General features: G+C 37.1%; 1 pseudogene across 1 annotated transcript; it reads left to right on the top strand.

The window, feature by feature from the left end:
- Window positions 1-446: 446 nt before the first annotated feature.
- Window positions 447-5,675, top strand: LOC150092049 (intracellular coagulation inhibitor 1 pseudogene; annotated as a pseudogene). The gene is made up of 2 exons (XR_016550630.1): window positions 447-962; window positions 4,333-5,675. The product of XR_016550630.1 is annotated as an intracellular coagulation inhibitor 1 pseudogene (transcript).
- The last annotated feature ends 5,897 nt before the right edge of the window (window positions 5,676-11,572 follow it).

Raw genomic sequence — 11,572 nt, forward strand, 5'->3', positions numbered from 1 at the left:
ATATATATAATTTGTAATAACACGTAATGACGTTATTTATTATTTTTTTTTTATTACGAGAAAATATAAGTACCAGCTTGTTGTTTTATGTTATTTCTATTACTATATTATTTAGCGGAGTTTTAATATTTCAATCAATTTCTATAAATTTCCAATCGTGTAATTAATTTTATTTCATGTGGTTATTAAATAAAAGGTGCTTTAAGATATCTGTGTGTTTGTTGTTATTATTCAGCGAAATGTTTCCAAAATACACAGGGAACGATGTTTATCGAAGCCACTAAAATATGTTGTGCGCGTGTGCAAATCATTGAGGAAACGGAAATGGCAGACTTTATTTTTTAGTTTCGAATAATTCAGCCTGTAAAAATTCGACATTTAAACTACACGTATTAATTGTGACAGCGAAAAATTCTTTGAGCTAATTATGTATAAATTATTATATTATTAATGTGTGCACAGATACACAAAAAGTGAACGAATTTACACTTAAGTTAAGCCTTCACCGAGTTTTATATTTATATCTGTTGTTCGTTTTAATATTCTATAATACTGCAACAGTTTTTTTCTTTTCCCGTCCAAACAATAATGTTAACTGCTAACCTATAATATTTCCTTCTTCAGTTCCTTGTATAAACCACACAAACTGTGACATTTAGAACTAAGGTTGTAAGAAAACGCATTGTTGACGAGAATTCTAATTGAAACCATAACTTGCAATAGTTGTTGCGCTATTCTTTCCTTTTTACGCACGCTCCGGTAAAACCCGGAATTAGAAAAGGTAAGAATGCTACACAGAAATCACGTGGTTTGTTTGTCATGCGTAATACTGTGATACGAGTGGGATCAGAAGTTGATTCAGCGGCAGCAGCAAAACGATAGTGTGAACTACTTGCAGACAACGAACTGAAAATATTATTTCACGATTTTGTAGGACTTTTGCTTTGTTTTACTTCGTTCAGGTGAGTAAAGCATGCAAAACACAGCATTTTCTTTATTATAAAATTATTTCTCATTTTATTCTATGGCCCAATAACGTGTCTCCGCGCAGTTACGTGTCTTTATATATAAATATATATAAAGAAATATTTTACGTATTATTTGCTATTTCAATTATATTTAGCTTTCTGAAATTTTTTATTCCCAATTTTTTATTCTAATTACTTAAATCTTTAAATATGGCGTCCTTTCTCCCTAACCACCGTATCCTAGTTTTTAAAAATTATTATTAATATCCCATCTGCAGAGGCTGAAGTATCTAAAGTTATTAATATTCTTTCTTACTTAGATACTACAGGCTCTGTAGATGGAATATTAATAATAACTTTTAAAAACTAGGATATGGTGGTTAGAGGAGAAAAGACACCATATTTAGGAATATATATGGATAATAGTTATTCCAAATTATATTTTTAGTTAACTATTTACATCCCTAATAACTATTTTAAATTTATAAGCAAATCTATAGAAATCATCTACGGAAAATATTTCGAGGTGATAATATTACTTTACTTTAGTCGATTCTATTCAGTCATATTATTTTTGTTGTTGTGTATAAAGTACAATAGGACATTGCCCTCTTCGATTGGGAAAGATCTGAGTTCGATTCTCGTTGTGACGAGAGAAAGCCTTGCATGGACTTTCTCATCCTACTTTAACATGCAAATCAGCCATCAGAACACTTGCAGTTTACGGACACAAAATACTATTGTTGGTGGTGTTGGGCGGTAGATGGCGTTGCATGTTGATGATAGTAACGACGTTTTATGGTTGGAGGATAATGTAGGAAAATAGCGAGTTCTGTGTCCTTCCACGATGAGTCTTAAGTCTCCTGGGAAGTGCTACGTAATAATAATAGTAATAGTGTTAACAAAAATTCCGCTACTGCCTATGGGAATAAGTATCAGCGAATAGTAATAAAAGTAAATAATATTTTGCATTTGACTCGACAGTGAGGAGCATGGCTTCAAATTTAAGTAGGTTTAATTTTTAATGCTTAACTGTTTTGTATGTGCATTTAAGAGATCATCAGATCGGATGTCAGTTTTTATTGAACTGATACAGTAGATGGTGGCTTTCAGTTACGCGAATATTTTGGCAACTATGAAACCACTTTGCAGTAATTTTATTAGAGTAAATGGCCAAGACGACACATGTTATTTATACACAAAAATACTACTGAAGACGTATGGTATATGGCGTTGTGTATTGATGGTTGTCGTTGTGTGTAGGTGGACAATTAAGTAGTTGACACAGTGAGTTGTTAGTCAGTCCTTGACTTCCTTGGGAATTGTCACGTGATAATAATAATCGTGTCGGTAACATGATTTATGTTGATGCTGCAAAGCTACTTAATGCTATTAAAGATCGTGGTGCCCGTATAACTCAAGATGGGAATCGCTGTATTATCACAGACGCCTACACAAAAATATCTCATGCTGTGATCGTACAAATGCAGACTGACAGCTCTATAAGACATTTCGGATCACTCGAAATCTGGCAAGTAGAAGTGCTTCTAAATCCAATAGTGCTTACCCATTTAATTATTCCTCAGGAATATCACGTTTCATGCATGAAAATGGACAGTACCTTTTGCATAATAATAGCTTTATTCTCTTTCAAATTTCTTTGAAAGAGAATAAAGCTAGCGGCTCTTACATCAAACTGGAGGGTTCTTCCTCCCACAACCATGCATACAACCAAGAGAACTGGTTTTCACAAAAAACAGATATTTAAGCACGAGCTTAAGTACTATAGTACGCCCACAGATTCGAGACCATTCGACACTTCTGGGCATGTCAACAGGAGGAGAATCCATTCCAGTAATAGGATAATCAGTCCGTATTGTGGGATGAGTTGTTTATTATTATTACACATCGGAAAATTAACTTCTCTTTTATGATCATTGTAGTTAACTATGTTGCCTGTATAGCAGTTGGGAAATTTTACATATAAAGCACGTGATTTCGCGTGTTGGCGACCAATTCGTTCTTCCTTCATTTCTTTCTCCCCTTCAGCATGAATCGACTATTCTTGGCAAGATGCCAAGCAGAGATCTACAAACTGTGGGCGAACTATAACTATCTGATTCTAAAATTATGGTTACGAAAGCCAATCTCGGTAGATCGTCGGCGGCCTTAAAAGACAACGGCGAGTACAATGGATTATCATTTTTATAGCCAAGGTGGGCAGAGTATTTCATCAATGGAATTATGCTGCAGTAAAATAATCTTGGATGTGGCAATGATGGCGAAGAGACAGCCGAATTCCAGCACCACTTTCAGAAAGTGCTATTTTTAAACAAAAAATAATAAAATTTGGACACAAAGGAGTACTACGATACTAATAACAATAATCTCTGAGATAACAAAGTTTATTTCACCTTTTTACAATTCCTGTTTACAATGTAAACAAAATTTGAATAAATCATGAATATTATCAAGATTATATGGAGAGGGCGAAACGTGAACTACAAAGGAAGTTAAGAGACTTGGGATTGCTGTAGTACTACAGTAAACAGATTGAGAAGAAGTGGGGAGGATATTTTGTTCTACTGAGTGAGCGAATCATCAGTAAACCTCAGTAAAATTCACGCTTTGGGTCACTAGACCTCATTGGATACTACTTTCATAATAATTGTAATTCTTAATAGATATTAAATGGATAAGAATCCTATATTGTTATATAGCCAGTAAGTGAAACTCAAGATCGATTGCCAGAAAACTAGCCTTTTGGCTTTTTACTTTAATTGTAATTCTTGTTACACATTCACTAAGGCAAATTACTATGTGAAAATGTTACCAAAGAGAACGGGTTCAATTTTGATACACTGCATTACTACATCTCTAAGGATCCAAAGACTCATCGCGGGAGAACCCTTTACACCCCACAGCTTCTGTCTGCACTATTTATTGTGCTATATACACCACATAATGTAGAATTCACACTACTCCATCCACTGCCGACCAACAGTGTTGATTGCGCGTGTTCAATGGCCGATATACCTGTTTACGGGATTACGAATTCGGGTTTTAGGTAGGGGATACCGCTTCCTTCGGCTCTTACTACTGAAGATGCGTTAGACGACCTCATATGAGGTCGTCTTACACATCTTCAGTTGTAAAAGCCCATGTAAAAATTTCTCTACTCATGGCGAGAATCGAACTCAGATGTCTTGCATTGGAAGGGTGCATTGTCCAGTCGTCCTTCAACTGCACTTTATAGGGATGGCTTCATTTCATCAGTATACTTATTAGAGTAATGTCATGAATGATAAACAGCATGTGAAAAGTGCATGAGATATTCCACTTATCAGTTTTTTTTTTATTACAGTTATGGTTTCCCCGATTCCTGTTTTGATATTTCTTGTGTACGTCGGAACTTCTGTCAGTAGCAGTGACATCGCTCAAAAAATAGCGGATGCAAGCAACACGTTCGCTTTTAACCTGTACACCAAGCTACAGTCAGAAGATGGTAATTTATTTTACTCTCCATACAGTCTGTCTGCTTGTTTAGCAATGTTGTATTATGGAGCTGGCGGGGTCACTGCAGAACAAATGCGACACTCATTAGGTTACGATTCGGTAGATCTTGCGAATGATGATGTACCTCGAGCTTCACTAGAGATTCTACAGATAATATCGAAGGCTTCTCAACAGTATATTCTGGAAATGGCCAACGCAGTGCTTATTAAAGAGGAATTCCCAGTATTTCTAAATTATACTGAGGGGTTGAAAACGTATTTCCAGGGAGAGGTAAAAAGAGTGGATTTTGTTAAGAATGAAAAACAAACAATAGGTGAGATCAATTCTTGGGTGAAGCACAAAACACATAACAGAATCGAAAACATCGTTCAGAAAATTCCTCCTGAGACTACGCTGATGTTGCTCAATGCACTTTACTTTAAAGGAACATGGAAAACCCGATTCCGAACCTCCAAAACTCGTCCCGTGGACTTCTACAACAATGGAAATTCGAATCAGGTGAAGAAAGTTCCCATGATGCACCTGTCTAATGTAAAGTTTGGGTATGCTTACGTTCCAGAGATGGAAGCTGGAATTCTTGAGATGCCATACGTTGGGGATGACATTGCTATGAGGATTATATTGCCGAATGAGAAGAGCGGACTACAGAAAGTGGAAAATCAACTTACCTCGGATTTATTTTTAGCAGTAGAAAATCGGTTCACGTCAACTGTATTCATCGAAGTGGCTTTCCCAAAATTCAAACTAGAATATTCAAAAACACTGTCGAAATATTTGAAAGCTTTAGGAATTGTGGATGCATTTAATTATGGGGCTAACTTGAGCGGAATGAGTGACTGGAAGAATCTCACCGTCAACGAAGTCCTTCACAAAACGTACGTAGATGTAAATGAAGAAGGCAGTGAAGCCGCAGCTGTCACAGTTATTAGAGTAGGAGTTGCCATCACTTCTGTCAGAGTGGAGAGAAAGCTCATTTTCCGTGCAGATCATCCATTTATATTTATGATATACCACAAAGGAATTAAAATGATTCTGTTCCTTGGAAAGGTCAACAATCTCTAACATATACCAGTACGTGCAAGGTTCATATATGAAAATTTGCAAAAGTAGTGCAATATTTCAAAACATTGCAATACTCAGTTTTATTTGTGTGTGAACAAACAAAGGTTCAATAAATATTTGGAGAATGAACAGGTTTCCATTCTTTCTAATACACATGCATTTCCGATTCTGTAACAGTATTCATTATTGTATTCAATTAATTCATTGTAGCTAATACTGTAACGAAAGTAAAAATAATAATAATATTATTATTATTATTATTATTACTTTTTTTACATGTGATACGTACATTACATGCATTTGGTTACATATGATAGATCTTGGATGAGAACTAATTTCTATGCTTTCATCCTCGAAGCTTATCTGAGGATGACACCAGTTAGTTATTATTTATTGTTTTTTTTTACTGTGTTGGGAAGCTAAGAAATCTATGATTGAGAAATTTTCGCGCACGCACGCACACACACACACAATAACTTGGAATGTATTGATGTGTCGCTGAACTAGAAGCCTGAACGAATATATTGTTTCATTAAGTTTGTATGGTATTTCGGGTGCGTGTTTCTTGTTCATAGTATGTCCTTAGAGTTCTTCAGGCTACTGTAGTTTGTAAGGTTTCTGTATTCAAAAGGTAATTTGTTTATCATGTCTGGGATGTAGAAGTTTCGCGTGGCCTTTCCGTAGTGATTATTGTATTTATATGTGATATAATTCGTTGTCTGAGGTCTTGTTATACGGTATGTATTTCTAACTGTCCTGTAGTTGGCATCGAAATAATGTTTTAGCAAAGCTGCATAGTGACATTAATGTTTTGCTGTCAATATTTTGTTTTCTGACATTGCAATTTATATAAGGTCGTTATTTTCTCTTTGTTCCCAAAAGATCAGTTTTATCATTTTGTACTGTAGCGACATTAATCTGTTTAACTTGTAGGGTGCACAGAAAGCATACGTTGTTATCGCGTATCTTAGTATATTTTGGCATAGTGCTTTGTATATTAGTGTTTTTAGGCGTATGGGAACTATGTCTTTTAATCTGTAGAGTTTGCCGCTTATTGTTCGGAGTTTGTTGTATAGATGTTTTATATGGCTATTCCAGTTCATATCTGCATCGAAGTAAATTCGAAGGTATCGTATTGTTTCAACCTGAGTGATTGTAGTGGTTTTGCTGTTCTGTATGTTTTTTATGTTGGAAAGTGGATGTTGGGCGGTTATATATTTGTTATCAACTGGTTGAGTTAGTGGATTTCTGAATATCATTAATTTTGTCTTTTCTGAGTTTAAGTGTATGGAGTTTTTCGTGATCAGATTTATGTCATGTTGCATATTTGTTTGGGCTATGCTTGCGTTATTATGGATGGATATTATTGCTGTATCGTCTACGTATTGGAATATCTCACCTTTGATTGGTAGCTCATTAATATCGTGCGTGTAAATGTTGAATAGAGTTGGGGAGAGTATAGCTCCCTGTGGTACTCCACAGGTTACTGGTAGTTCTCTGCTTCGGTTTGACCTGATAAAGGCCTCTTCACAGGTAAACCACCTGTGAAGAGGCCCGTCTATTCCAACATGCATCAGCTTTTCTAATAATAAGGTTTTATGTATGAGTGTATCGAATGCTTTAGTTAGATCAATAAAGACTACCATGGCAATTTTGTTTTTGTCTAAGGCGGTATTAATTACGTCTGTAAAGTCTTCCAAGAGAGATGTTGTTCCCTTATTTTTCTGAAAACCATATTGTGTTTTGGGGATAATATGAAAGGTCTCTATGTATGCTACGAGTTTCTTCAGTATGATCCGAGTAAAACTCGGACTCGTGGTGAGTGGTAAAGCTGGTGAAAGTGCTGATCATTACGCAGAATCAATGAATGCTCGCTGAGATTAACTGCTAAACATTTATTGACATGAAACACATAGCAGCACACCACAAACGGATAATAATAAACAAAAACACATACATTCACAACTAAACGTCGCCATACATACAGAGCGTGTACACACCGCACTCTTCTTACTCCAAACCAAAACCAAAACTTAAATGTTTTTCGTCTCTCCTTCTCACCGACGCTCCCTCCGCGAAAACAAATGACGTCAGTCGCGCCTCCTCGCCGCCAGTACACAGTTTGAAGAGAACTCGCAAGTCTTCGTTACAAAAGTCCTTACAACTCCCTTTGGGGGAAGCACATCCGTCACAGGAGTGTCGATGTTACATGTAAAAGAAAACTCAGGGCGAGTAATTGATGATTTATGGTGCGATGCAGCTCCCACAAACAAAAAAAAAGAACTATATAATCATCATTAACTAAACATCAAGAAAATATATAATCATTACTAAGAAAACAAGTCAATAACATTAATTATTTATATCAGTTTTTAATCTGGAAAGGGCATCGGCGTTACCATGACGACTACCTCTTCTATATGTAACGGTCATCTTATATCGTTGTAGGGCTAAAGCCCATCGGGACAACTTGACACCATGAGGGGCACTTTAGGGTTATGATCTGAAACTACCTGTATTTCAGCACCAAATACCCATGTGTCAAACTTTTTCAACGCTTCCAAGACGCAAAATGCTTCCCTTTCAATGGTTGACCATTTCATTTGACAGGAATTTAGTTTCTTACTGAAGAAAGCAATGAGCAATTCTTTTCCTTGTTTGTTGTTTTGAGCTAAGCATGCGCCAATTGCTGATGCATCCGTATACAACTGGAACGGTTTGTCGAGATCTGGAGTATGCAAAGAAAACATTTTTATATGCTCTTCCTTGAGTTTCGTAAACGCTTCATCAGCATCAGTAGTCCAAGGAATATTGTTTGGGACCTTTTCTTGGTCAGATTTGTCACCGGATCCAATCAAATGACCTAGGAATTTCACTTGATTTTTCCCGAATTCGCATTTATCTAGGTTTACTGTTAAACCCACCTCTCTTAATGTTTTGAAGACTTCATCTATATGGGTGAGATGTTCAGACCATGTTTTAGAAAATATAGCCAAATCGTCGATATAAGATCGGCAGCATACCTTTATGAGGAGCTAGTGCTTTATCTAATGATTTCTGGAATGTGCTTCCAGCGTTCTTCATTCCAAACGGTAAAACGTTCCATTGATAGTGACCAGAATGCGTCACGAATGGAGTGAAGGGCTTTGCCAATATCCCTTGGTGAGGTCAACTACAGTGATAAATCTTGCTTGTGCTACCTCAAATAATAAATCTCTAGCTATTTTCATTGGATAAGCATCTGGAATAGTAAAACTATTTAGCAATCTAAAGTCAATCAATGCATAGTCTGACACTTCAATTTTTCTTAGCCACACAAACCACAGGATGAGCCCATTCACTGACACTTGGCTCAATGAGACCCATATCTAACAGTTCTTTGATTTGTCGATCTACTTCCTTTTGTAGAGTGATTGGCACTCTATAGGGTTTGAGTCTCTTAGGGGAACAATTCTCTGTAACTTTGATGGAGTGTCCGTCAACTTTGGCTTGACCAGGTTTGGAACTAAAAACATCTGCATATTTCCAGAGGATGTCAAAAAGTTCTTGTTTTTGTTCTTCCGTCAAGAGAGCTTTCATATCCTCAAGGCGTTTCCTAATATCTTCAACTGATTTATTCATCTTGTCAGCGGGTGCATAGTGGAGTGTTCCGAAATCTTCATCTAGTTCGAAAACTAGACCGACATGATTGATTCTTTGAATATATGGTCGAAGCTTATTTATGTGGAGCTCTCTGATACTTCCATCCTTCATCTCAACCTTCGCAGAATGTGGTCTAGTAAGTTGGACGATTGTAGCAGGTCCTGTCCAAGTATTTAGAAGGTTATGAGAGGATGAAGGTAACAATACTAAAACCTTTTCACCAACAATGAAGGATTTTTCTATGGAACGAAGATTATATCTGGAGGAGTAATGTTCTTGAGACCCTTTGGCATTCTCGGATGCAATTTCATGAGTTTTTCTTAGATTTTCAAGAAGCTCTTGTAAATAATTTTCAACTGAGCGAGAGGCAGCGGTTGGGATTACTCGTCCGCCAGTCCAAATTTCCTTTAACAAAGATAAGGGGCCTGGAGGTAATCTTCCATATACCAACTGGAAAGGTGATAAACCAGTAGTGCTATGTGGTACTTCTCGGTATGCGAATAGAAGATAGGGAAGATGTAAATCCCAGTTTCTTCTATGTTCCGGTATATTCTTATTCATCATCTCTTTTAAAGTTCTGTTACAACGTTCAACAGCGCCCATACTCTCAGGGTGTCCTGGAGTGAAAAAACGTGGAGCTATGCCTAGCAGATCTTCAAAAGCTTGAGTGAGTTTAGATGTAAAATTTGTACCTTGGTCGGTACAGACCATTTTAGGAAATCCAGTCTGAGTAAAAATCCTCATCAGAAATTTACATATAGTTTTAGCACTTATTTCCTTGACAGGTATGGCTTCGGCCCATCTAGTGCATAAATCAACAGCACATATTATAAATCGATGTCCTCTTCCAGATGGAGGTTCTAACGGTCCGATACAATCCATGCTCCATACCTCAAACGGAGTTTCTGGTCTGACGATAGGTCGTATGGGGATTCTATCTCTATATGTAGCAGTCCTCATTTGACATTCTTTGCAGCTTTCGCAGTATTTTTTCACATCTTGTTTAATGGTAAGCCAAAAGAATGAGTACTTGATTCGCTGACGGGTTTTCTTTTCGCCGAGATGGCCAACAAGCGGGATTTCATGTGCCATCTTTAAGACATTTTCTCGTTTCACACGCAGTGGCACTACTTGTCTAATATTCTCGCCACAAATATGTTCGTTATGAAGCAGAACCCCATTGTCAAACGCATAAGAATTTTCCCGCCTTTCTGCCCATTCAAAACACCTTCGAAGCGTCTCATCATCCTTTTTAAGTTTGCCGAATTCGAACTTTGCTTTTTCTGGTATACACTCAGTTTCTGCACCTAGTTGAGACTCTATCGTACTTACTGCCAATGCTGTAGTGGTTATTTTCGAAGGCATGTCTTCGTCTTCATCATCTTCTGACCGTTTATCACTTAAATCTTTTGATTTCAAAACTGGTGTCTCCCAATGATGACTACTCTCATGTAGCTCGACGCTTTCGACCAGCATTTCATAGGCAGAAGAGCTCAGTAGCAAATCGGTAACCAGTCTTCTTGAGACGGCACAGGTGACTGGAACATTACCTTGTAAATTATCATCAATTTTCATTTCAAAAATCCTTAGGGGTGTTGTTTCATTTTCTCCGAAAGCAGAAGATATTTTTATCTTACTTTCTCCATCATGAGGCGTATCTGCCACTAAATCTTCACGCACTACCGATATTTGCGCTCCCGTATCTATTATTCCATTTAAAACTCTACTTCCACATTTTATTTTGACGACCTTCAAATCATCTACGTTTCGATCGATGTCCACTGATTTGGATACTGGAACGGAAATTTTGGCAGTCAACACACCTGGTTTATCGTCATCCCCAGTGGTAGACGTTTGAACTAGGTTACTGTGTGCTGTAGCAGGAGTACCTTTTGATTATTTTTCATACAAAACTTGGCGATATGACCTTCCTTTCTACAAGTAAAACAAGTTAGTTTGTAGTGAGGCTTGTATGAACCATAATTTCGCCGCGGCTGGTACCATCTCGGTGGACTTTGAGAGGGAGATAATGACTTATTCTTGAATGTTCGCTCAGCAGGTGGAGTATAAGGTCTAAACTTTTCAGTAACCTTGTCCTTCGGAATAGCTCCGCTGGGCTTCTTCGATGTACTACGAACACTGTCGTATTCGTCCAGTCTGTCAGCTAACTTGGTTGGAGAAATGAATTTTGCCCAGTCGTCTAAGAGATGTTCTCTTACTTCATGTGGTACTTTCTTCTTCAGTTGATCCGTAATAATTAGATCTTTTAATCTTCAAAATCCTTGATATCAAGGCCACCAATCCACTCTTCGAAATAATTAGTTATTTCATAATAGAAATCCCTCCAAGATTTTTCAGCAACCTTTTGGTGCATCACAAACTTT

Source organism: Typopeltis vanoorti, unplaced genomic scaffold (assembly GCF_054136105.1).
Source record: "Typopeltis vanoorti isolate ZY-2024b unplaced genomic scaffold, IOZ_Tvanoo_1.0 HiC_scaffold_97, whole genome shotgun sequence".
Taxonomy (NCBI): domain Eukaryota; kingdom Metazoa; phylum Arthropoda; class Arachnida; order Uropygi; family Thelyphonidae; genus Typopeltis; species Typopeltis vanoorti.